Raw genomic sequence first — 22,803 nt, 5'->3', positions numbered from 1 at the left:
TGGGGACACAAGATGCTGTGATTTGTAATACGCACTAGCCTATGAGAGGCGAAGGGAAAGGATTCGTGTGCTTGAAAACACCTTCCTGAGTAAAGGAGACATTTTCCGTGCGATGTTTGGGTTTCAAACCCGGAGCAGCTACTTGGGAAGCAACCATTCTGACCGACATACTACCACCGCCTTCTGCTACGTGATGCCTGCGCCGTCATGTGTCGCACACCCTCCTGGCGTCAGATGCCGAAGTCGATAGCTCTGTAGGTGCTCAACGCCGAGTGCAAGGCGAGCACCGCTAAAGCCGTTTTCCTGGTGCTGCCAGGGCGACATACTGTAACTAGGCGCAGAAGTGAGTTTCTCTGATAAATCGGCCCTTCAATGCACATCAGTAAGAACACGAAATTTCTAATATGAAGTACTCACTGACGATCCAAAGACGTTTCAGTATGTATGCGTCGGTACCACCAGAAGAGTGCATAAGTATTGTAAAGCGAAGGTCGACAGTTAGAGCCTCACATGAAGTATGTCATTTGATTCACACGAGTGTTTAATGCACAGCATGGCTGTTGCTAGGAAACGGTCTTATTCGCCGTTCGTTAATATCTAGTTTCCTTTGCATCAATGTGAAAATGTTCCTATAACTAAATAGAGTTCTGCTATTTACAGTTCAAACTGGAAGCGAAAGAAGCAAACGTGCCACATTGGTTCCAGAAAGGGAGGGTGCCTTTCCTATGCCACATCTGACATTGCGTCTTACATACTCTTAAACTGACATAACTCCATCCTACCGAAAAAAGAAACAGATTTCGGAGTGAGGTTGCTGAGATCTTGATAAAGATGGAAGTCACTGGAGCGGTTATGTCGTACGTCAGATCCGCCAAGCTGTGTATGTCGCCAGATTTAAGCTCTGGTTACTGTAAGGGGCGTGGGTGGGAACCCCACATCTGACAATGCATTTTAAACATTCTGAGAAAACGTACTCCCTTGATCTTATAGAACAAGTAAATTACGCAGAAACACGCCGTGGAGATTTTACTAGAGACAACAGTCGCAGCAGTGCAGGCGTCGCACGTCCGATAGCCCGATCGGTCGAAAAGAAATAGCGGAACATATTTTTCTCGTGCCGAGTTTTAGCTCCTCTCACGGAGGTTTCCGTAGGTCGTTGTGTTGTGGCTTCCCAAAAGGGCAACGAGAAAGACTACCAGGCAAGTCCCAAGTGATCTGTACACGGACTAAGACGTCCGCACGTCAGGAAACATTCTCGCCAACTTGTATGCCGTGCCAACGACGCTTTTCATGTCCGATCACTGAAATTAGGCAGCGTTGGGCGGCGTTAGTACTCGGGTGGGTGAGAAACTAAAAAGTCCTCGTGCTGTTGGTTACTTAAGGTTTTGCCTTTTTCCTTAGCTTTTGGTGCAGCTGTGCGGTAATGGTACGGTCCAGCTCGCTGACCCCCCTCTTGCTCTCAGAACGCAAAGGCACGTACATGAGGCCACAGTCTAATGAAAGGGTCCGTTGTGTGTTTGGCGATGCGCCTTCTCCCAGTCGTTTCTAGCGCCTGTCGTCTACATATACGCCCATTTTCAAGCGTCAGCTTTCGCGTCAGCCGAGCAAAGTCGAGACAAGTCGACACATGGGGACACAAGATGCTGTGAATTGTAATACGCACTAGCCTATGAGAGGCGAAGGGAAAGGATTCGTGTGCTTGAAAACACCTTCCTGAGTAAAGGAGACATTTTCCGTGCGATGTTTGGGTTTCAAACCCGGAGCAGCTACTTGGGAAGCAACCATTCTGACCGACATACTACCACCGCCTTCTGCTACGTGATGCCTGCGCCGTCATGTGTCGCCTACCCTCCTGGCGCCAGATGCCGAAGTCGATAGCTCTGTAGGCGCTCAACGCCGAGTGCAAGGCGAGCACCGCTGAAGCAGTTTTCCTGGTGCTGGCAGGGCGACATACTGTAACTAGGCGCAGAAGTGAGTTTCTCTGACAAAATCGGCCCTTCAATGCACATCAGTAAGAACACGAAATTTCTAATATGAAGTACTCACTGACGATACAAAGACGTTTCAGTATGTATGCGTCGGTACCACCAGAAGAGTGCCTAAGTATTGTAAAGCGAAGGTCGACAGTTAGAGCCTCACATGAAGTATGTCATTGGATTCACACGAGTGCTTAATGCACAGCGTGGCTGTTGCTAGGAAACGGTCTTATTCGCCGTTCGTTAATATCTAGTTTCCTTTGCATCAATGTGAAAATGTTCCTATAACTAAATAGAGTTCTGCTATTTACAGTTCAAACTGGAAGCGAAAGAAGCAAACGCGCCACATTGGTTCCAGAAAGGGAGGGTGCCTTTCCTATGCCACATCTGACATTGCGTCTTACATACTCTTAAACTGACATAACTCCATCCTACCGAAAAAAAAAAAACAGATTTCGGAGTGAGGTTACTGAGATCTTGATAAAGATGGAAGTCACTGGAGCGGTTGTGTCGTACGTCAGATTCGCCAAGCTGTGTATGTCGCCAGATTTAAGCTCTGGTTACTGTAAGGGGCGTGGGTGTGAACCCCACATCTGACAATGCATTTTAAACATTCTGAGAAAACGTACTCCCTTGATCTTATAGAACAAGTAAATTACGCAGAAACACGCCGTGGAGATTTTACTAGAGACGACAGTCGCAGCAGTGCAGGCGTCGCACGTCCGATAGCCCGATCGGTCGAAAAGAAATAGCGGAACATATTTTTCTCGTGCCGAGTTTTAGCTCCTCTCACGGACGTTTCCGTAGGTCGTTGTGTTGTGGCTTCCCAAAAGGGCAACAAGAAAGACTACCAGGCAAGTCCCAAGTGATCTGTACACGGACTAAGACGTCCGCACGTCAGGAAACATTCTCGCCAACTTGTATGCCGTGCCAACGACGCTTTTCATGTCCGATCACCGAAATTAGGCAGCGTTGGGCGGCGTTAGTACTCGGGTGGGTGAGAAACTAAAAAGTCCTCGTGCTGTTGGTTACTTAAGGTTTTGCCTTTTTCCTTAGCTTTTGGTGCAGCTGTGCGGTAATGGTACGGTCCAGCTCGCTGACCCCCCTCTTGCTCTCAGAACGCAAAGGCACGTACATGAGGCCACAGTCTAATGAAAGGGTCCGTTGTGTGTTTGGCGATGCGCCTTCTCCCAGTCGTTTCTAGCGCCTGTCGTCTACATATACGCCCATTTTCAAGCGTCAGCTTTCGCGTCAGCCGAGCAAAGTCGAGACAAGTCGACATATGGGGACACAAGATGCTGTGAATTGTAATACGCACTAGCCTATGAGAGGCGAAGGGAAAGGATTCGTGTGCTTGAAAACACCTTCCTGAGTAAAGGAGACATTTTCCGTGCGATGTTTGGGTTTCAAACCCGGAGCAGCTACTTGGGAAGCAACCATTCTGACCGACATACTACCACCGCCTTCTGCTACGTGATGCCTGCGCCGTCATGTGTCGCCTACCCTCCTGGCGCCAGATGCCGAAGTCGATAGCTCTGTAGGCGCTCAAACGCCGAGTGCAAGGCGAGCACCGCTGAAGCCGTTTTCTTGGTGCTGCCAGGGCGACATACTGTAACTAGGCGCAGAAGTGAGTTTCTCTGATAAATCGGCCCTTCAATGCACATCAGTAAGAACACGAAATTTCTAATATGAAGTACTCACTGACGATCCAAAGACGTTTCAGTATGTATGCGTCGGTACCACCAGAAGAGTGCCTAAGTATTGTAAAGCGAAGGTCGACAGTTAGAGCCTCACATGAAGTATGTCATTGGATTCACACGAGTGCTTAATGCACAGCGTGGCTGTTGCTAGGAAACGGTCTTATTCGCCGTTCGTTAATATCTAGTTTCCTTTGCATCAATGTGAAAATTTTCCTATAACTAAATAGAGTTCTGCTATTTACAGTTCAAACTGGAAGCGAAAGAAGCAAACGCGCCACATTGGTTCCAGAAAGGGAGGGGTGCCTTTCCTATGCCACATCTGACATAGCGTCTTACATACTCTTAAACTGACATAACTCCATCCTACCGACAAAAGAAACAGATTTCGTAGTGAGGTTGCTGAGATCTTGATAAAGATGGAAGTCACTGGAGCGGTTGTGTCGTACGTCAGATTCGCCAAGCTGTGTATGTCGCCAGATTTAAGCTCTGGTTACTGTAAGGGGCGTGGGTGTGATCCCCACATCTGACAATGCATTTTAAACATTCTGAGAAAACGTACTCCCTTGATCTTACAGAACAAGTAAATTACGCAGAAACACGCCGTGGAAGTTTTACTAGAGACGACAGTCGCAGCAGTGCAGGCGTCGCACGTCCGATAGCCCGATCGGTCGAAAAGAAATAGCGGAACATATTTTTCTCGTGCCGAGTTTTAGCTCCTCTCACGGACGTTTCCGTAGGTCGTTGTGTTGTGGCTTCCCAAAAGGGCAACGAGACAGACTACCAGGCAAGTCCCAAGTGATCTGTACACGGACTAAGACGTCCGCACGTCAGGAAACATTCTCGCCAACTTGTATGCCGTGCCAACGACGCTTTTCATGTCCGATCACCGAAATTAGGCAGCGTTGGGCGGCGTTAGTACTCGGGTGGGTGAGAAACTAAAAAGTCCTCGTGCTGTTGGTTACTTAAGGTTTTGCCTTTTTCCTTAGCTTTTGGTGCAGCTGTGCGGTAATGGTACGGTCCAGCTCGCTGACCCCCCTCTTGCTCTCAGAACGCAAAGGCACGTACATGAGGCCACAGTCTAATGAAAGGGTCCGTTGTGTGTTTGGCGATGCGCCTTCTCCCAGTCGTTTCTAGCGCCTGTCGTCTACATATACGCCCATTTTCAAGCGTCAGCTTTCGCGTCAGCCGAGCAAAGTCGAGACAATTCGACACATGGGGACACAAGATGCTGTGAATTGTAATACGCACTAGCCTATGAGAGGCGAAGGGAAAGGATTCGTGTGCTTGAAAACACCTTCCTGAGTAAAGGAGACATTTTCCGTGCGATGTTTGGGTTTCAAACCCGGAGCAGCTACTTGGGAAGCAACCATTCTGACCGACATACTACCACCGCCTTCTGCTACGTGATGCCTGCGCCGTCATGTGTCGCCTACCCTCCTGGCGCCAGATGCCGAAGTCGATAGCTCTGTAGGCGCTCAACGCCGAGTGCAAGGCGAGCACCGCTGAAGCCGTTTTCCTGGTGCTGCCAGGGCGACATACTGTAACTAGGCGCAGAAGTGAGTTTCTCTGATAAATCGGCCCTTCAATGCACATCAGTAAGAACCCGAAATTTCTAATATGAAGTACTCACTGACGATCCAAAGACGTTTCAGTATGTATGCGTCGGTACCACCAGAAGAGTGCCTAAGTATTGTAAAGCGAAGGTCGACAGTTAGAGCCTCACATGAAGTATGTCATTGGATTCACACGAGTGCTTAATGCACAGCGTGGCTGTTGCTAGGAAACGGTCTTATTCGCCGTTCGTTAATATCTAGTTTCCTTTGCATCAATGTGAAAATTTTCCTATAACTAAATAGAGTTCTGCTATTTACAGTTCAAACTGGAAGCGAAAGAAGCAAACGCGCCACATTGGTTCCAGAAAGGGAGGGTGCCTTTCCTATGCCACATCTGACATTGCGTCTTACATACTCTTAAACTGACAACTCCATCCTACCGAAAAAAAGAAACAGATTTCGGAGTGAGGTTGCTGAGATCTTGATAAAGATGGAAGTCACTGGAGCGGTTGTGTCGTACGTCAGATTCGCCAAGCTGTGTATGTCGCCAGATTTAAGCTCTGGTTACTGTAAGGGGCGTGGGTGTGAACCCCACATCTGACAATGCATTTTAAACATTCTGAGAAAACGTACTCCCTTGATCTTATAGAACAAGTAAATTACGCAGAAACACGCCGTGGAGATTTTACTAGAGACGACAGTCGCAGCAGTGCAGGCGTCGCACGTCCGATAGCCCGATCGGTCGAAAAGAAATAGCGGAACATATTTTTCTCGTGCCGAGTTTTAGCTCCTCTCACGGACGTTTCCGTAGGTCGTTGTGTTGTGGCTTCCCAAAAGGGCAACAAGAAAGACTACCAGGCAAGTCCCAAGTGATCTGTACACGGACTAAGACGTCCGCACGTCAGGAAACATTCTCGCCAACTTGTATGCCGTGCCAACGACGCTTTTCATGTCCGATCACCGAAATTAGGCAGCGTTGGGCGGCGTTAGTACTCGGGTGGGTGAGAAACTAAAAAGTCCTCGTGCTGTTGGTTACTTAAGGTTTTGCCTTTTTCCTTAGCTTTTGGTGCAGCTGTGCGGTAATGGTACGGTCCAGCTCGCTGACCCCCCTCTTGCTCTCAGAACGCAAAGGCACGTACATGAGGCCACAGTCTAATGAAAGGGTCCGTTGTGTGTTTGGCGATGCGCCTTCTCCCAGTCGTTTCTAGCGCCTGTCGTCTACATATACGCCCATTTTCAAGCGTCAGCTTTCGCGTCAGCCGAGCAAAGTCGAGACAATTCGACACATGGGGACACAAGATGCTGTGAATTGTAATACGCACTAGCCTATGAGAGGCGAAGGGAAAGGATTCGTGTGCTTGAAAACACCTTCCTGAGTAAAGGAGACATTTTCCGTGCGATGTTTGGGTTTCAAACCCGGAGCAGCTACTTGGGAAGCAACCATTCTGACCGACATACTACCACCGCCTTCTGCTACGTGATGCCTGCGCCGTCATGTGTCGCCTACCCTCCTGGCGCCAGATGCCGAAGTCGATAGCTCTGTAGGCGCTCAACGCCGAGTGCAAGGCGAGCACCGCTGAAGCCGTTTTCCTGGTGCTGCCAGGGCGACATACTGTAACTAGGCGCAGAAGTGAGTTTCTCTGATAAATCGGCCCTTCAATGCACATCAGTAAGAACCCGAAATTTCTAATATGAAGTACTCACTGACGATCCAAAGACGTTTCAGTATGTATGCGTCGGTACCACCAGAAGAGTGCCTAAGTATTGTAAAGCGAAGGTCGACAGTTAGAGCCTCACATGAAGTATGTCATTGGATTCACACGAGTGCTTAATGCACAGCGTGGCTGTTGCTAGGAAACGGTCTTATTCGCCGTTCGTTAATATCTAGTTTCCTTTGCATCAATGTGAAAATTTTCCTATAACTAAATAGAGTTCTGCTATTTACAGTTCAAACTGGAAGCGAAAGAAGCAAACGCGCCACATTGGTTCCAGAAAGGGAGGGTGCCTTTCCTATGCTACATCTGACATTGCGTCTTACATACTCTTAAACTGACAACTCCATCCTACCGAAAAAAGAAACAGATTTCGGAGTGAGGTTGCTGAGATCTTGATAAAGATGGAAGTCACTGGAGCGGTTGTGTCGTACGTCAGATTCGCCAAGCTGTGTATGTCGCCAGATTTAAGCTCTGGTTACTGTAAGGGGCGTGGGTGTGAACCCCACATCCGACAATGCATTTGAAACATTCTGAGAAAACGTACTCCTTTGATCTTATAGAACAAGTAAATTACGCAGAAACACGCCGTGGAGATTTTACTAGAGACGACAGTCGCAGCACTGCAGGCGTCGCACGTCCGATAGCCCGATCGGTCGAAAAGAAATAGCGGAACATATTTTTCTCGTGCCGAGTTTTAGCTCCTCTCACGGACGTTTCCGTAGGTCGTTGTGTTGTGGCTTCCCAAAAGGGCAACGAGAAAGACTACCAGGCAAGTCCCAAGTGATCTGTACACGGACTAAGACTTCCGCACGTCAGGAAACATTCTCGGCAACTTGTATGCCGTGCCAACGACGCTTTTCAAGTCCGATCACCGAAATTAGGCAGCGTTGGGCGGCGTTAGTACTCGGGTGGGTCAGAAACTAAAAAGTCCTCGTGCTGTTGGTTACTTAAGGTTTTGCCTTTTTCCTTAGCTTTTGGTGCAGCTTTGCGGTAATGGTACGGTCCAGCTCGCTGACCCCCCTCTTGCTCTCAGAACGCAAAGGCACGTACATGAGGCCACAGTCTAATGAAAGGGTCCGTTGTGTGTTTGGCGATGCGCCTTCTCCCAGTCGTTTCTAGCGCCTGTCGTCTACATATACGCCCATTTTCAAGCGTCAGCTCTCGCGTAAACCTAGCAAAGTCGAGACAAGTCGACACATGGGGACACAAGATGCTGTGAATTGTAATACGCACTAGCCTATCAGAGGCGAAGGGAAAGGATTCGTGTGCTTGAAAACACCTTCCTGAGTAAAGGAGACATTTTCCGTGCGATGTTTGGGTTTCAAACCCGGAGCAGCTACTTGGGAAGCAACCATTCTGACCGACATACTACCACCGCCTTCTGCTACGTGATGCCTGCGCCGTCATGTGTCGCCTACCCTCCTGGCGCCAGATGCCGAAGTCGATAGCTCCGTAGGCACTCAACGCCGAGTGCAAGGCGAGCACCGCTGAAGCCGTTTTTCTGGTGCTGCCAGGGCGACATACTGTAACTAGGCGCAGAAGTGAGTTTCTCTGATAAATCGGCCCTTCAATGCACATCAGTAAGAACACGAAATTTCTAATATGAAGTACTCACTGACGATCCAAAGACGTTTCAGTATGTATGCGTCGGTACCACCAGAAGAGTGCCTAAGTATTGTAAAGCGAAGGTCGACAGTTAGAGCCTCACATGAAGTATGTCATTGGATTCACACGAGTGCTTAATGCACAGCGTGGCTGTTGCTAGGAAACGGTCTTATTCGCCGTTCGTTAATATCTAGTTTCCTTTGCATCAATGTGAAAATGTTCCTATAACTAAATAGAGTTCTGCTATTTACAGTTCAAACTGGAAGCGAAAGAAGCAAACGCGCCACATTGGTTCCAGAAAGGGAGGGTGCCTTTCCTATGCCACATCTGACATTGCGTCTTACATACTCTTAAACTGACATAACTCCATCCTACCGAAAAAAGAAACAGATTTCGGAGTGAGGTTGCTGAGATCTTGATAAAGATGGAAGTCACTGGAGCGGTTGTGTCGTACGTCAGATTCGCCAAGCTGTGTATGTCGCCAGATTTAAGCTCTGGTTACTGTAAGGGGCGTGGGTGTGAACCCCACACCTGACAATGCATTTTAAACATTCTGAGAAAACGTACTCCCTTGATCTTATAGAACAAGTAAATTACGCAGAAACACGCCGTGGAGATTTTACTAGAGACGACAGTCGCAGCAGTGCAGGCGTCGCACGTCCGATAGCCCGATCGGTCGAAAAGAAATAGCGGAACATATTTTTCTCGTGCCGAGTTTTAGCTCCTCTCACGGACGTTTCCGTAGGTCGTTGTGTTGTGGCTTCCCAAAAGGGCAACGAGAAAGACTACCAGGCAAGTCCCAAGTGATCTGTACACGGACTAAGACGTCCGCACGTCACGAAACATTCTCGCCAACTTGTATGCCGTGCCAACGACGCTTTTCATGTCCGATCACCGAAATTAGGCAGCGTTGGGCGGCGTTAGTACTCGGGTGGGTGAGAAACTAAAAAGTCCTCGTGCTGTTGGTTACTTAAGGTTTTGCCTTTTTCCTTAGCTTTTGGTGCAGCTGTGCGGTAATGGTACGGTCCAGCTCGCTGACCCCCCTCTTGCTCTCAGAACGCAAAGGCACGTACATGAGGCCACAGTCTAATGAAAGGGTCCGTTGTGTGTTTGGCGATGCGCCTTCTCCCAGTCGTTTCTAGCGCCTGTCGTCTACATATACGCCCATTTTCAAGCGTCAGCTTTCGTGTCAGCCGAGCAAAGTCGAGACAAGTCGACACATGGGGACACAAGATGCTGTGAATTGTAATACGCACTAGCCTATGAGAGGCGAAGGGAAAGGATTCGTGTGCTTGAAAACACCTTCCTGAGTAAAGGAGACATTTTCCGTGCGATGTTTGGGTTTCAAACCCGGAGCAGCTACTTGGGAAGCAACCATTCTGACCGACATACTACCACCGCCGTCTGCTACGTGATGCCTGCGCCGTCATGTGTCGCCTACCCTCCTGGCGCCAGATGCCGAAGTCGATAGCTCTGTAGGCGCTCAACGCCGAGTGCAAGGCGAGCACCGCTGAAGCCGTTTTCCTGGTGCTGCCAGGGCGACATACTCTAACTAGGCGCAGAAGTGAGTTTCTCTGATAAATCGGCCCTTCAATGTACATCAGTAAGAACACGAAATTTCTAATATGAAGTACTCACTGACGATCCAAAGACGTTTCAGTATGTATGCGTCGGTACCACCAGAAGAGTGCCTAAGTATTGTAAAGCGAAGGTCGACAGTTAGAGCCTCACATGAAGTATGTCATTGGATTCACACGAGTGCTTAATGCACAGCGTGGCTGTTGCTAGGAAACGGTCTTATTCGCCGTTCGTTAATATCTAGTTTCCTTTGCATCAATGTGAAAATGTTCCTATAACTAAATAGAGTTCTGCTATTTACAGTTCAAACTGGAAGCGAAAGAAGCAAACGCGCCACATTGGTTCCAGAAAGGGAGGGTGCCTTTCCTATGCCACATCTGACATTGCGTCTTACATACTCTTAAACTGACATAACTCCATCCTACCGAAAAAAGAAACAGATTTCGGAGTGAGGTTACTGAGATCTTGATAAAGATGGAAGTCACTGGAGCGGTTGTGTCGTACGTCAGATTTGCCAAGCTGTGTATGTCGCCAGATTTAAGCTCTGGTTACTGTAAGGGGCGTGGGTGTGAACCCCACATCTGACAATGCATTTTAAACATTCTGAGAAAACGTACTCCCTTGATCTTATAGAACAAGTAAATTACGCAGAAACACGCCGTGGAGATTTTACTAGAGGCGACAGTCGCAGCAGTGCAGGCGTCGCACGTCCGATAGCCCGATCGGTCGAAAAGAAATAGCGGAACATATTTTTCTCGTGCCGAGTTTTAGCTCCTCTCACGGACGTTTCCGTAGGTCGTTGTGTTGTGGCTTCCCAAAAGGGCAACGAGAAAGACTACCTGGCAAGTCCCAAGTGATCTGTACACGGACTAAGACGTCCGCACGTCAGGAAACATTCTCGCCAACTTGTATGCCGTGCCAACGACGCTTTTCATGTCCGATCACCGAAATTAGGCAGCGTTGGGCGGCGTTAGTACTCGGGTGGGTGAGAAACTAAAAAGTCCTCGTGCTGTTGGTTACTTAAGGTTTTGCCTTTTTCCTTAGCTTTTGGTGCAGCTGTGCGGTAATGGTACGGTCCAGCTCGCTGACCCACCTCTTGCTCTCAGAACGCAAAGGCACGTACATGAGGCCACAGTCTAATGAAAGGGTCCGTTGTGTGTTTGGCGATGCGCCTTCTCCCATTCGTTTCTAGCGCCTGTCGTCTACATATACGCCCATTTTCAAGCGTCAGCTTTCGCGTCAGCCGAGCAAAGTCGAGACAAGTCGACACATGGGGACACAAGATGCTATGAATTGTAATACGCACTAGCCTATGAGAGGCGAAGGGAAAGGATTCGTGTGCTTGAAAACACCTTCCTGAGTAAAGGAGACATTTTCCGTGCGATGTTTGGGTTTCAAACCCGCAGCAGCTACTTGGGAAGCAACCATTCTGACCGACATACTACCACCGCCTTCTGCTACGTGATGCCTGCGCCGTCATGTGTCGCCTACCTGCCTGGCGCCAGATGCCGAAGTCGATAGCTCTGTAGGCGCTCAACGCCGAGTGCAAGGCGAGCACCGCTGAAGCCGTTTTCCTGGTGCTGCCAGGGCGACATACTGTAACTAGGCGCAGAAGTGAGTTTCTCTGATAAATCGGCCCTTCAATGCACATCAGTAAGAACACGAAATTTCTAGTATGAAGTACTCACTGAGGATCCAAAGACGTTTCAGTATGTATGCGTCGGTACCACCAGAAGAGTGCCTAAGTATTGTAAAGCGAAGGTCGACAGTTAGAGCCTCACATGAAGTATGTCATTGGATTCACACGAGTGCTTAATGCACAGCGTGGCTGTTGCTAGGAAACGGTCTTATTCGCCGTTCGTTAATATCTAGTTTCCTTTGCATCAATGTGAAAATGTTACTATAACTAAATAGAGTTCTGCTATTTACAGTTCAAACTGGAAGCGAAAGAAGCAAACGCGCCACATTAGTTCCAGAAAGGGAGGGTGCCTTTCCTATGCCACATCTGACATAGCGTCTTACATACTCTTAAACTGACATAACTCCATCCTACCGAAAAAAGAAACAGATTTCGGAGTGAGGTTGCTGAGATCTTGATAAAGATGAAAGTCACTGGAGCGGTTGTGTCGTACGTCAGATTCGCCAAGCTGTGTATGTCGCCAGATTTAAGCTCTGGTTACTGTAAGGGGCGTGGGTGTGAACCCCACATCTGACAATGCATTTTAAACATTCTGAGAAAACGTACTCCCTTGATCTTATAGAACAAGTACATTACGCAGAAACACGCCGTGGAGATTTTACTAGAGACGACAGTCGCGGCAGTGCAGGCGTCGCACGTCCGATAGCCCGATCGGTCGAAAAGAAATAGCGGAACATATTTTTCTCGTGCCGAGTTTTAGCTCCTCTCACGGACGTTTCCGTAGGTCGTTGTGTTGTGGCTTCCCAAAAGGGCAACGAGAAAGACTACCAGGCAAGTCCCAAGTGATCTGTACACGGACTAAGACGTCCGCACGTCAGGAAACATTCTCGCCAACTTGTATGCCGTGCCAACGACGCTTTTCATGTCCGATCACCGAAATTAGGCAGTGTTGGGCGGCGATAGTACTCGGGTGGGTGAGAAACAAAAAAGTCCTCGTGCTGTTGGTTACTTAAGGTTTTGCCTTTTTCCTTAGCTTTTGGTGCAGCTGTGCGGTAATGGTACGGTCCAGCTCGCTGACCCCCCTCTTGCTCTCAGAACGCAAAGGCACGTACATGAGGCCACAGTCTAATGAAAGGGTCCGTTGTGTGTTTGGCGATGCGCCTTCTCCCAGTCGTTTCTAACGCCTGTCGTCTACATATACGCCCATTTTCAAGCGTCAGCTTTCGCGTCAGCCGAGCAAAGTCGAGACAAGTCGACACATGGGGACACAAGATGCTGTGAATTGTAATACGCACTAGCCTATGAGAGGCGAAGGGAAAGGATTCGTGTGCTTGAAAACACCTTCCTGAGTAAAGGAGACATTTTCCGTGCGATGTTTGGGTTTCAAACCCGGAGCAGCTACTTGGGAAGCAACCATTCTGACCGACATACTACCACCGCCTTCTCCTACGTGATGCCTGCGCCGTCATGTGTCGCCTACCCTCCTGGCGCCAGATGCCGAAGTCGATAGCTCTGTAGGCGCTCAACGCCGAGTGCAAGGCGAGCACCGCTGAAGCCATTTTCCTGGTGCTGCCAGGGCGACATACTGTAACTAGGCGCAGAAGTGAGTTTCTCTGATAAATCGGCCCTTCAATGCACATCAGTAAGAACACGAAATTTCTAATATGAAGTACTCACTGACGATCCAAAGACGTTTCAGTATGTATACGTCGGTACCACCAGAAGAGTGCCTAAGTATTGTAAAGCGAAGGTCGACAGTTAGAGCCTCACATGAAGTATGTCATTGGATTCACACGAGTGCTTAATGCACAGCGTGGCTGTTGCTAGGAAACGGTCTTATTCGCCTTTCGTTAATATCTAGTTTCCTTTGCATCAATGTGAAAATGTTCCTATAACTAAATAGAGTTCTGCTATTTACAGTTCAAACTGGAAGCGAATGAAGCAAACGCGCCACATTGGTTCCAGAAAGGGAGGGTGCCTTTCCTATGCCACATCTGACATAGCGTCTTACATACTCTTAAACTAACATAACTCCATCCTACCGAAAAAAGAAACAGATTTCGGAGTGAGGTTCCTGAGATCTTGACAAAGATGGAAGTCACTGGAGCGGTTGTGTCGTACGTCAGATTCGCCAAGCTGTGTATGTCGCCAGATTTAAGCTCTGGTTACTGTAAGGGGCGTGGGTGTGAACCCCACATCTGACAATGCATTTTAAACATTCTGAGAAAACGTACTCCCTTGATCTTATAGAACAAGTAAATTACGCAGAAACACGCCGTGGAGATTTTACTAGAGACGACAGTCGCAGCAGTGCAGGCGTCGCACGTCCGATAGCCCGATCGGTCGAAAAGAAAAAGCGGAACATATATTTCTCGTGCCGAGTTTTAGCTCCTCTCACGGACGTTTCCGTAGGTCGTTGTGTTGTGGCTTCCCAAAAGGGCAACGAGAAAGACTACCAGGCAAGTCCCAAGTGATCTGTACACGGACTAAGACGTCCGCACGTCAGGAAACATTCTCGCCAACTTGTATGCCGTGCCAACGACGCTTTTCGTGTCCGATCACCGAAATTAGGCAGCGTTGGGCGGCGTTAGTACTCGGGTGGGTGAGAAACTAAAAAGTCCTCGTGCTGTTGGTTACTTAAGGTTTTGCCTTTTTCCTTAGCTTTTGGTGCAGCTGTGCGGTAATGGTACGGTCCAGCTCGCTGACCCCCCTCTTGCTCTCAGAACGCAAAGGCACGTACATGAGGCCACAGTCTAATGAAAGGGTCCGTTGTGTGTTTGGCGATGCGCCTTCTCCCAGTCGTTTCTAGCGCCTGTCGTCTACATATACGCCCATTTTCAAGCGTCAGCTTTCGCATCAGCCGAGCAAAGTCGAGACAAGTCGACACATGGGGACACAAGATGCTGTGAATTGTAATACGCACTAGCCTATGAGAGGCGAAGGGAAAGGATTCGTGTGCTTGAAATCACCTTCCTGAGTAAAGGAGGCATTTTCCGTGCGATGTTTGGGTTTCAAACCCGGAGCAGCTAATTGGGAAGCAACCATTCTGACCGACATACTACCACCGCCTTCTCCTACGTGATGCCTGCGCCGTCATGTGTCGCCTACCCTCCTGGCGCCAGATGCCGAAGTCGATAGCTCTGTAGGCGCTCAACGCCGAGTGCAAGGCGAGCACCGCTGAAGCCGTTTTCCTGGTGCTGCCAGGGCGACATACTGTAACTAGGCGCAGAAGTGAGTTTCTCTGATAAATCGGCCCTTCAATGTACATCAGTAAGAACACAAAATTTCTAATATGAAGTACTCACTGACGATCCAAAGACGTTTCAGTATGTATACGTCGGTACCACCAGAAGAGTGCCTAAGTATTGTAAAGCGAAGGTCGACAGTTAGAGCCTCACATGAAGTATGTCATTGGATTCACACGAGTGCTTAATGCACAGCGTGGCTGTTGCTAGGAAACGGTCTTATTCGCCTTTCGTTAATATCTAGTTTCCTTTGCATCAATGTGAAAATGTTCCTATAACTAAATAGAGTTCTGCTATTTACAGTTCAAACTGGAAGCAAAAGAAGCAAACGCGCCACATTGGTTCCAGAAAGGGAGGGTGCCTTTCCTATGCCACATCTGACATAGCGTCTTACATACTCTTAAACTGACATAACTCCATCCTACGGAAAAAAGAAACAGATTTCGGAGTGAGGTTCCTGAGATCTTGACAAAGATGGAAGTCACTGGAGCGGTTGTGTCGTACGTCAGATTCGCCAAGCTGTGTATGTCGCCAGATTTAAGCTCAGGTTACTGTAAGGGGCGTGGGTGTGAACCCCACACCTGACAATGCATTTTAAACATTCTGAGAAAACGTACTCCCTTGATCTTATAGAACAAGTAAATTACGCAGAAACACGCCGTGGAGATTTTACTAGAGACGACAGTCGCAGCAGTGCAGGCGTCGCACGTCGGATAGCCCGATCGGTCGAAAAGAAATAGCGGAACATATATTTCTCGTGCCGAGTTTTAGCTCCTCTCACGGACGTTTCCGTAGGTCGTTGTGTTGTGGCTTCCCAAAAGGGCAACGAGAAAGACTACCAGGCAAGTCCCAAGTGATCTGTACACGGACTAAGACGTCCGCACGTCAGGAAACATTCTCGCCAACTTGTATGCCGTGCCAACGACGCTTTTCGTGTCCGATCACCGAAATTAGGCAGCGTTGGGCGGCGTTAGTACTCGGGTGGGTGAGAAACTAAAAAGTCCTCGTGCTGTTGGTTACTTAAGGTTTTGCCTTTTTCCTTAGCTTTTGGTGCAGCTGTGCGGTAATGGTACGGTCCAGCTCGCTGACCCCCCTCTTGCTCTCAGAACGCAAAGGCACGTACATGAGGCCACAGTCTAATGAAAGGGTCCGTTGTGTGTTTGGCGATGCGCCTTCTCCCAGTCGTTTCTAGCGCCTGTCGTCTACATATACGCCCATTTTCAAGCGTCAGCTTTCGCATCAGCCGAGCAAAGTCGAGACAAGTCGACACATGGGGACACAAGATGCTGTGAATTGTAATACGCACTAGCCTATGAGAGGCGAAGGGAAAGGATTCGTGTGCTTGAAATCACCTTCCTGAGTAAAGGAGGCATTTTCCGTGCGATGTTTGGGTTTCAAACCCGGAGCAGCTAATTGGGAAGCAACCATTCTGACCGACATACTACCACCGCCTTCTGCTACGTGATGCCTGCGCCGTCATGTGTCGCCTACCCTCCTGGCGCCAGATGCCGAAGTCGATAGCTCTGTAGGCGCTCAACGCCGAGAGCAAGGCGAGCACCGCTGAAGCCATTTTCCTGGTGCTGCCAGGGCGACATACTGTAACTAGGCGCAGAAGTGAGTTTCTCTGATAAATCGGCCCTTCAATGCACATCAGTAAGAACACAAAATTTCTAATATGAAGTACTCACTGACGATCCAAAGACGTGTCAGTATGTATGCGTCGGTACCACCAGAAGAGTGCCTAAGTATTGTAAAGCGAAGGTCGACAGTTAGAGCCTCACATGAAGTATGTCTTTGGATTCACACGAGTGCTTAATGCACAGCGTGGCTGTTGCTAGGAAACGGTCTTATTCGCCGTTCGTTAATATCTAGTTTCCTTTGCATCAATGTGAAAATGTTCCTATAACTAAATAGAGTTCTGCTATTTACAGTTCAAACTGAAAGCGAAAGAAGCAAACGCGCCACATTGGTTCCAGAAAGGGAGGGTGCCTTTCCTATGCCACATCTGACATAGCGTCTTACATACTCTTAAACTAACATAACTCCATCCTACCGAAAAAAGAAACAGATTTCGGAGTGAGGTTGCTGAGATCTTGATAAAGATGGAAGTCACTGGAGCGGTTGTGTCGTACGTCAGATTCGCCAAGCTGTGTATGTCGCCAGATTTAAGCTCTGGTTACTGTAAGGGGCGTGGGTGTGAACCCCACATCTGACAATGCATTTTAAACATTCTGAGAAAACGTACTCCCTTGATCTTATAGAACAAGTAAATTACGCAGAAACACGCCGTGGAGATTTTACTAGAGACGACAGTCGCAGCAGTGCAGGCGTCGCACGTCCGATAGCCCGATCGGTCGAAAAGAAATAGCGGAACATATATTTCTCGTGCCGAGTTTTAGCTCCTCTCACGGACGTTTCCGTAGGTCGTTGTGTTGTGGTTTCCCAAAAGGGCAACGAGAAAGACTACCAGGCAAGTCCCAAGTGATCTGTACACGGACTAAGACGTCCGCACGTCAGGAAACATTCTCGCCAACTTGTATGCCGTTCCAACGACGCTTTTCGTGTCCGATCACCGAAATTAGGCAGCGTTGGGCGGCGTTAGTACTCGGGTGGGTGAGAAACTAAAAAGTCCTCGTGCTGTTGGTTACTTAAGGTTTTGCCTTTTTCCTTAGCTTTTGGTGCAGCTGTGCGGTAATGGTACGGTCCAGCTCGCTGACCCCCCTCTTGCTCTCAGAACGCAAAGGCACGTACATGAGGCCACAGTCTAATGAAAGGGTCCGTTGTGTGTTTGGCGATGCGCCTTCTCCCAGTCGTTTCTAGCGCCTGTCGTCTACATATACGCCCATTTTCAAGCGTCAGCTTTCGCATCAGCCGAGCAAAGTCGAGACAAGTCGACACATGGGGACACAAGATGCTGTGAATTGTAATACGCACTAGCCTATGAGAGGCGAAGGGAAAGGATTCGTGTGCTTGAAATCACCTTCCTGAGTAAAGGAGGCATTTTCGGTGCGATGTTTGGGTTTCAAACCCGGAGCAGCTACTTGGGAAGCAACCATTCTGACCGACATACTACCACCGCCTTCTGCTACGTGATGCCTGCGCCGTCATGTGTCGCCTACCCTCCTGGCGCCAGATGCCGAAGTCGATAGCTCTGTAGGCGCTCAACGCCGAGTGCAAGGCGAGCACCGCTGAAGCCATTTTCCTCGTGCTGCCAGGGCGACATACTGTAACTAGGCGCAGAAGTGAGTTTCTCTGATAAATCGGCCCTTCAATGCACATCAGTAAGAACACAAAATTTCTAATATGAAGTACTCACTGACGATCCAAAGACGTGTCAGTATGTATGCGTCGGTACCACCAGAAGAGTGCCTAAGTATTGTAAAGCGAAGGTCGACAGTTAGAGCCTCACATGAAGTATGTCTTTGGATTCACACGAGTGCTTAATGCACAGCGTGGCTGTTGCTAGGAAACGGTCTTATTCGCCGTTCGTTAATATCTAGTTTCCTTTGCATCAATGTGAAAATGTTCCTATAACTAAATAGAGTTCTGCTATTTACAGTTCAAACTGGAAGCGAAAGAAGCAAACGCGCCACATTGGTTCCAGAAAGGGAGGGTGCCTTTCCTATGCCACATCTGACATAGCGTCTTACATACTCTTAAACTATCATAACTCCATCCTACCGAAAAAATAAACAGATTTCGGAGTGAGGTTGCTGAGATCTTGATAAAGATGGAAGTCACTGGAGCGGTTGCGTCGTACGTCAGATTCGCCAAGCTGTGTATGTCGCCAGATTTAAGCTCTGGTTACTGTAAGGGGCGTGGGTGTGAACCCCACATCTGACAATGCATTTTAAACATTCTGAGAAAACGTACTCCCTTGATCTTATAGAACAAGTAAATTACGCAGAAACACACCGTGGAGATTTTACTAGAGACGACAGTCGCAGCAGTGCAGGCGTCGCACGTCCGATAGCCCGATCGGTCGAAAAGAAATAGCGGAACATATTTTTCTCGTGCCGAGTTTTAGCTCCTCTCACAGACGTTTCCGTAGGTCGTTGTGTTGTGGCTTCCCAAAAGGGCAACGAGAAAGACTACCAGGCAAGTCCCTAGTGATCTGTACACGGACTAAGACGTCCGCACGTCACGAAACATTCTCGCCAACTTGTATGCCGTGCCAACGACGCTTTTCATGTCCGATCACCGAAATTAGGCAGCGTTGGGCGGCGTTAGTACTCGGGTGGGTGAGAAACTAAAAAGTCCTCGTGCTGTTGGTTACTTAAGGTTTTGCCTTTTTCCTTAGCTTTTGGTGCAGCTGTGCGGTAATGGTACGGTCCAGCTTGCTGACCCCCCTCTTGCTCTCAGAACGCAAAGGCACGTACATGAGCCCACAGTCTAATGAAAGGGTCCGTTGTGTGTTTGGCGATGCGCCTTCTCCCAGTCGTTTCTAGCGCCTGTCGTCTACATATACGCCCATTTTCAAGCGTCAGCTTTCGCGTCAGCCAAGCAAAGTCGAGACAAGTCGACACATGGGGACACAAGATGCTGTGAATTGTAATACGCACTAGCCTATGAGAGGCGAAGGGAAAGGATTCGTGTGCTTGAAAACACCTTCCTGAGTAAAGGAGACATTTTCCATGCGATGTTTGGGTTTCAAACCCGGAGCAGCTACTTGGGAAGCAACCATTCTGACCGACATACTACCACCGCCTTCTCCTACGTAATGCCTGCGCCGTCATGTGTCGCCTACCCTCCTGGCGCCAGATGCCGAAGTCGATAGCTCTGTAGGCGATCAAAGCCGAGTGCAAGGCGAGCACCGCTGAAGCCGTTTTCCTGGAGCTGCTAGGGCGACATACTGTAACTAGGCGCAGAAGTGAGTTTCTCTGATAAATCGGCCCTTCAATGCACATCAGCAAGAACACGAAATTTCTAATATGAAGTACTCACTGACGATCCAAAGACGTGTTAGTATGTATGCGTCGGTACCACCAGAAGAGTGCATAAGTATTGTAAAGCGAAGGTCGACAGTTAGAGCCTCACATGAAGTATGTCATTGGATTCTCACGAGTGCGTAATGCACAGCGTGGCTGTTGCTAGGAAACGGTCTTATTCGCCGTTCGTTAATATCTAGTTTCCTTTGCATCAATGTGAAAATGTTCCTATAACTAAATAGTGTTTTGCTAGTTACAGTTCAAACTGGAAGCGACGGAAGCAAACGCGCCACATTGGTTCCAGAAAGGAAGGGTGCCTTTCCTATGCCACATCTGACATAGCGTCTTACATACTCTTAAACTGACATAACTCCATCCTACCGAAAAAAGAAACGGATTTCGGAGTGAGGTTGCTGAGATCTTGATAAAGATGGAAGTCACTGGAGCGGTTGTGTCGTACGTCAGATTCGCCAAGCTGTGTATGTCGCCAGATTTAAGCTCTGGTTACTGTAAGGGGCGTGGGTGTGAACCCCACATCTGACAATGCATTTTAAACATTCTGAGAAAACGTACTCCCTTGATCTTATAGAACAAGTACATTACGGAGAAACACGCCGTGGAGATTTTACTAGAGACGACAGTCACGGCAGTGCAGGCGTCGCACGTCCGATAGCCCGATCGGTCGAAAAGAAATAGCGGAACATATTTTTCTCGTGCCGAGTTTTAGCTCCTCTCACGGACGTTTCCGTAGGTCGTTGTGTCGTGGCTTCCCAAAAGGGCAACGAGACAGACTACCAGGCAAGTCCCAAGTGATCTGTACACGGACTAAGACGTCCGCACGTCAGGAAACATTCTCGCCAACTTGTATGCCGTGCCAACGACGCTTTTCATGTCCGATCACCGAAATTAGGCAGCGTTGGGCGGCGTTAGTACTCGGGTGGGTGAGAAACTAAAAAGTCCTCGTGCTGTTGGTTACTTAAGGTTTTGCCTTTTTCCTTAGTTTTTGGTGCAGCTGTGCGGTAATGGTACGGTCCAGCTCGCTGACCCCCCTCTTGCTCTCAGAACGCAAAGGCACGTACATGAGGCCACAGTGTAATGAAAGTGTCCGTTGTGTGTTTGACGATGCGCCTTCTCCCAGTCGTTTCTAGCGCCTGTCGTCTACATATACGCCCATTTTCAAGCGTCAGCTTTCGCGTCAGCCGAGCAAAGTCGAGACAAGTCGACACATGGGGACACAAGATGCTGTGAATTGTAATACGCACTAGCCTATGAGAGGCGAAGGGAAAGGATTCGTGTGCTTGAAAACACCTTCCTGAGTAAAGGAGACATTTTCCGTGCGATGTTTGGGTTTCAAACCCGGAGCAGCTACTTGAGAAGCAACCATTCTGACCGACATACTACCACTGCCTTCTCCTACGTGATGCCTGCGCCGTCATGTGTCGCCTACCCTCCTGGCGCCAGATGCCGAAGTCGATAGCACTGTAGGCGCTCAACGCCGAGTGCAAGGCGAGCACCGCTGAAGCCGTTTTCCTGGTGCTGCCAGGGCGACATACTGTAACTAGGCGCAGAAGTGAGTTTCTCTGATAAATCGGCCCTTCAATGCACATCAGCCCGAACACGGAATTTCTAATATGAAGTACTCACTGACGATCCAAAGACGTTTCAGTATGTATGCGTCGGTACCACCAGAAGAGTGCCTAAGTATTGTAAAGCGAAGGTCGACAGTTAGAGCCTCACATGAAGTATGTCATTGGATTCACACGAGTGCTTAATGCACAGCGTGGCTGTTGCTAGGAAACGGTCTTATTCGCCGTTCGTTAATATCTAGTTTCCTTTGCATCAATGTGAAAATGTTCCTATAACTAAATAGAGTTCTGCTATTTACAGTTCAAACTGGAAGCGAAGGAAGCAAACGCGCCACATTGGTTCCAGAAAGGGAGGGTGCCTTTCCTATGCCACATCTGACATAGCGTCTCACATACTCTTAAACTGACATAACTCCATCCTACCGAAAAAAGAAACAGATTTCGGAGTGAGGTTGCTGAGATCTTGATAAAGATGGAAGTCACTGGAGCGGTTGTGTCGTACGTCAGATTCGCCAAGCTGTGTATGTCGCCAGATTTAAGCTCTGGTTACTGTAAGGGGCGTGGGTGTGAACCCCACATCTGACAATGCATCTTAAACATTCTGAGAAAACGTACTCCCTTGATCTTATAGAACAAGTAAATTACGCAGAAACACGCCGTGGAGATTTTACTAGAGACGACAGTCGCGTCAGTGCAGGCGTCGCACGTCCGATAGCCCGATCGGTCGAAAAGAAATAGCGGAACATATTTTTCTCGTGCCGAGTTTTAGCTCCTCTCACGGACGTTTCCGTAGGTCGTTGTGTTGTGGCTTCCCAAAAGGGCAACGAGAAAGACTACCAGGCAAGTCCCAAGTGATCTGTACACGGACTAAGACGTCCGCACGTCAGGAAACATTCTCGCCAACTTGTATGCCGTGCCAACGACGCTTTTCATGTCCGATCACCGAAATTAGGCAGCGTTGGGCGGCGTTAGTACTCGGGTGGGTGAGAAACTAAAAAGTCCTCGTGCTGTTGGTTACTTAAGGTTTTGCCTTTTTCCTTAGCTTTTGGTGCAGCTGTGCGGTAATGGTACGGTCCAGCTCGCTGACCCCCCTCTTGCTCTCAGAACGCAAAGGCACGTACATGAGGCCACAGTCTAATGAAAGGGTCCGTTGTGTGTTTGGCGATGCGCCTTCTCCCAGTCGTTTCTAGCGCCTGTCGTCTACATATACGCCCATTTTCAAGCGTCAGCTTTCGCGTCAGCCGAGCAAAGTCGAGACAAGTCGACACATGGGGACAC

Source organism: Schistocerca gregaria, chromosome 10, assembly GCF_023897955.1.
Source record: "Schistocerca gregaria isolate iqSchGreg1 chromosome 10, iqSchGreg1.2, whole genome shotgun sequence".
Lineage (NCBI taxonomy): Eukaryota > Metazoa > Arthropoda > Insecta > Orthoptera > Acrididae > Schistocerca > Schistocerca gregaria.
The sequence above is the reverse complement of the archived record's forward strand: the minus strand, read 5'-3'. Positions refer to the sequence as shown.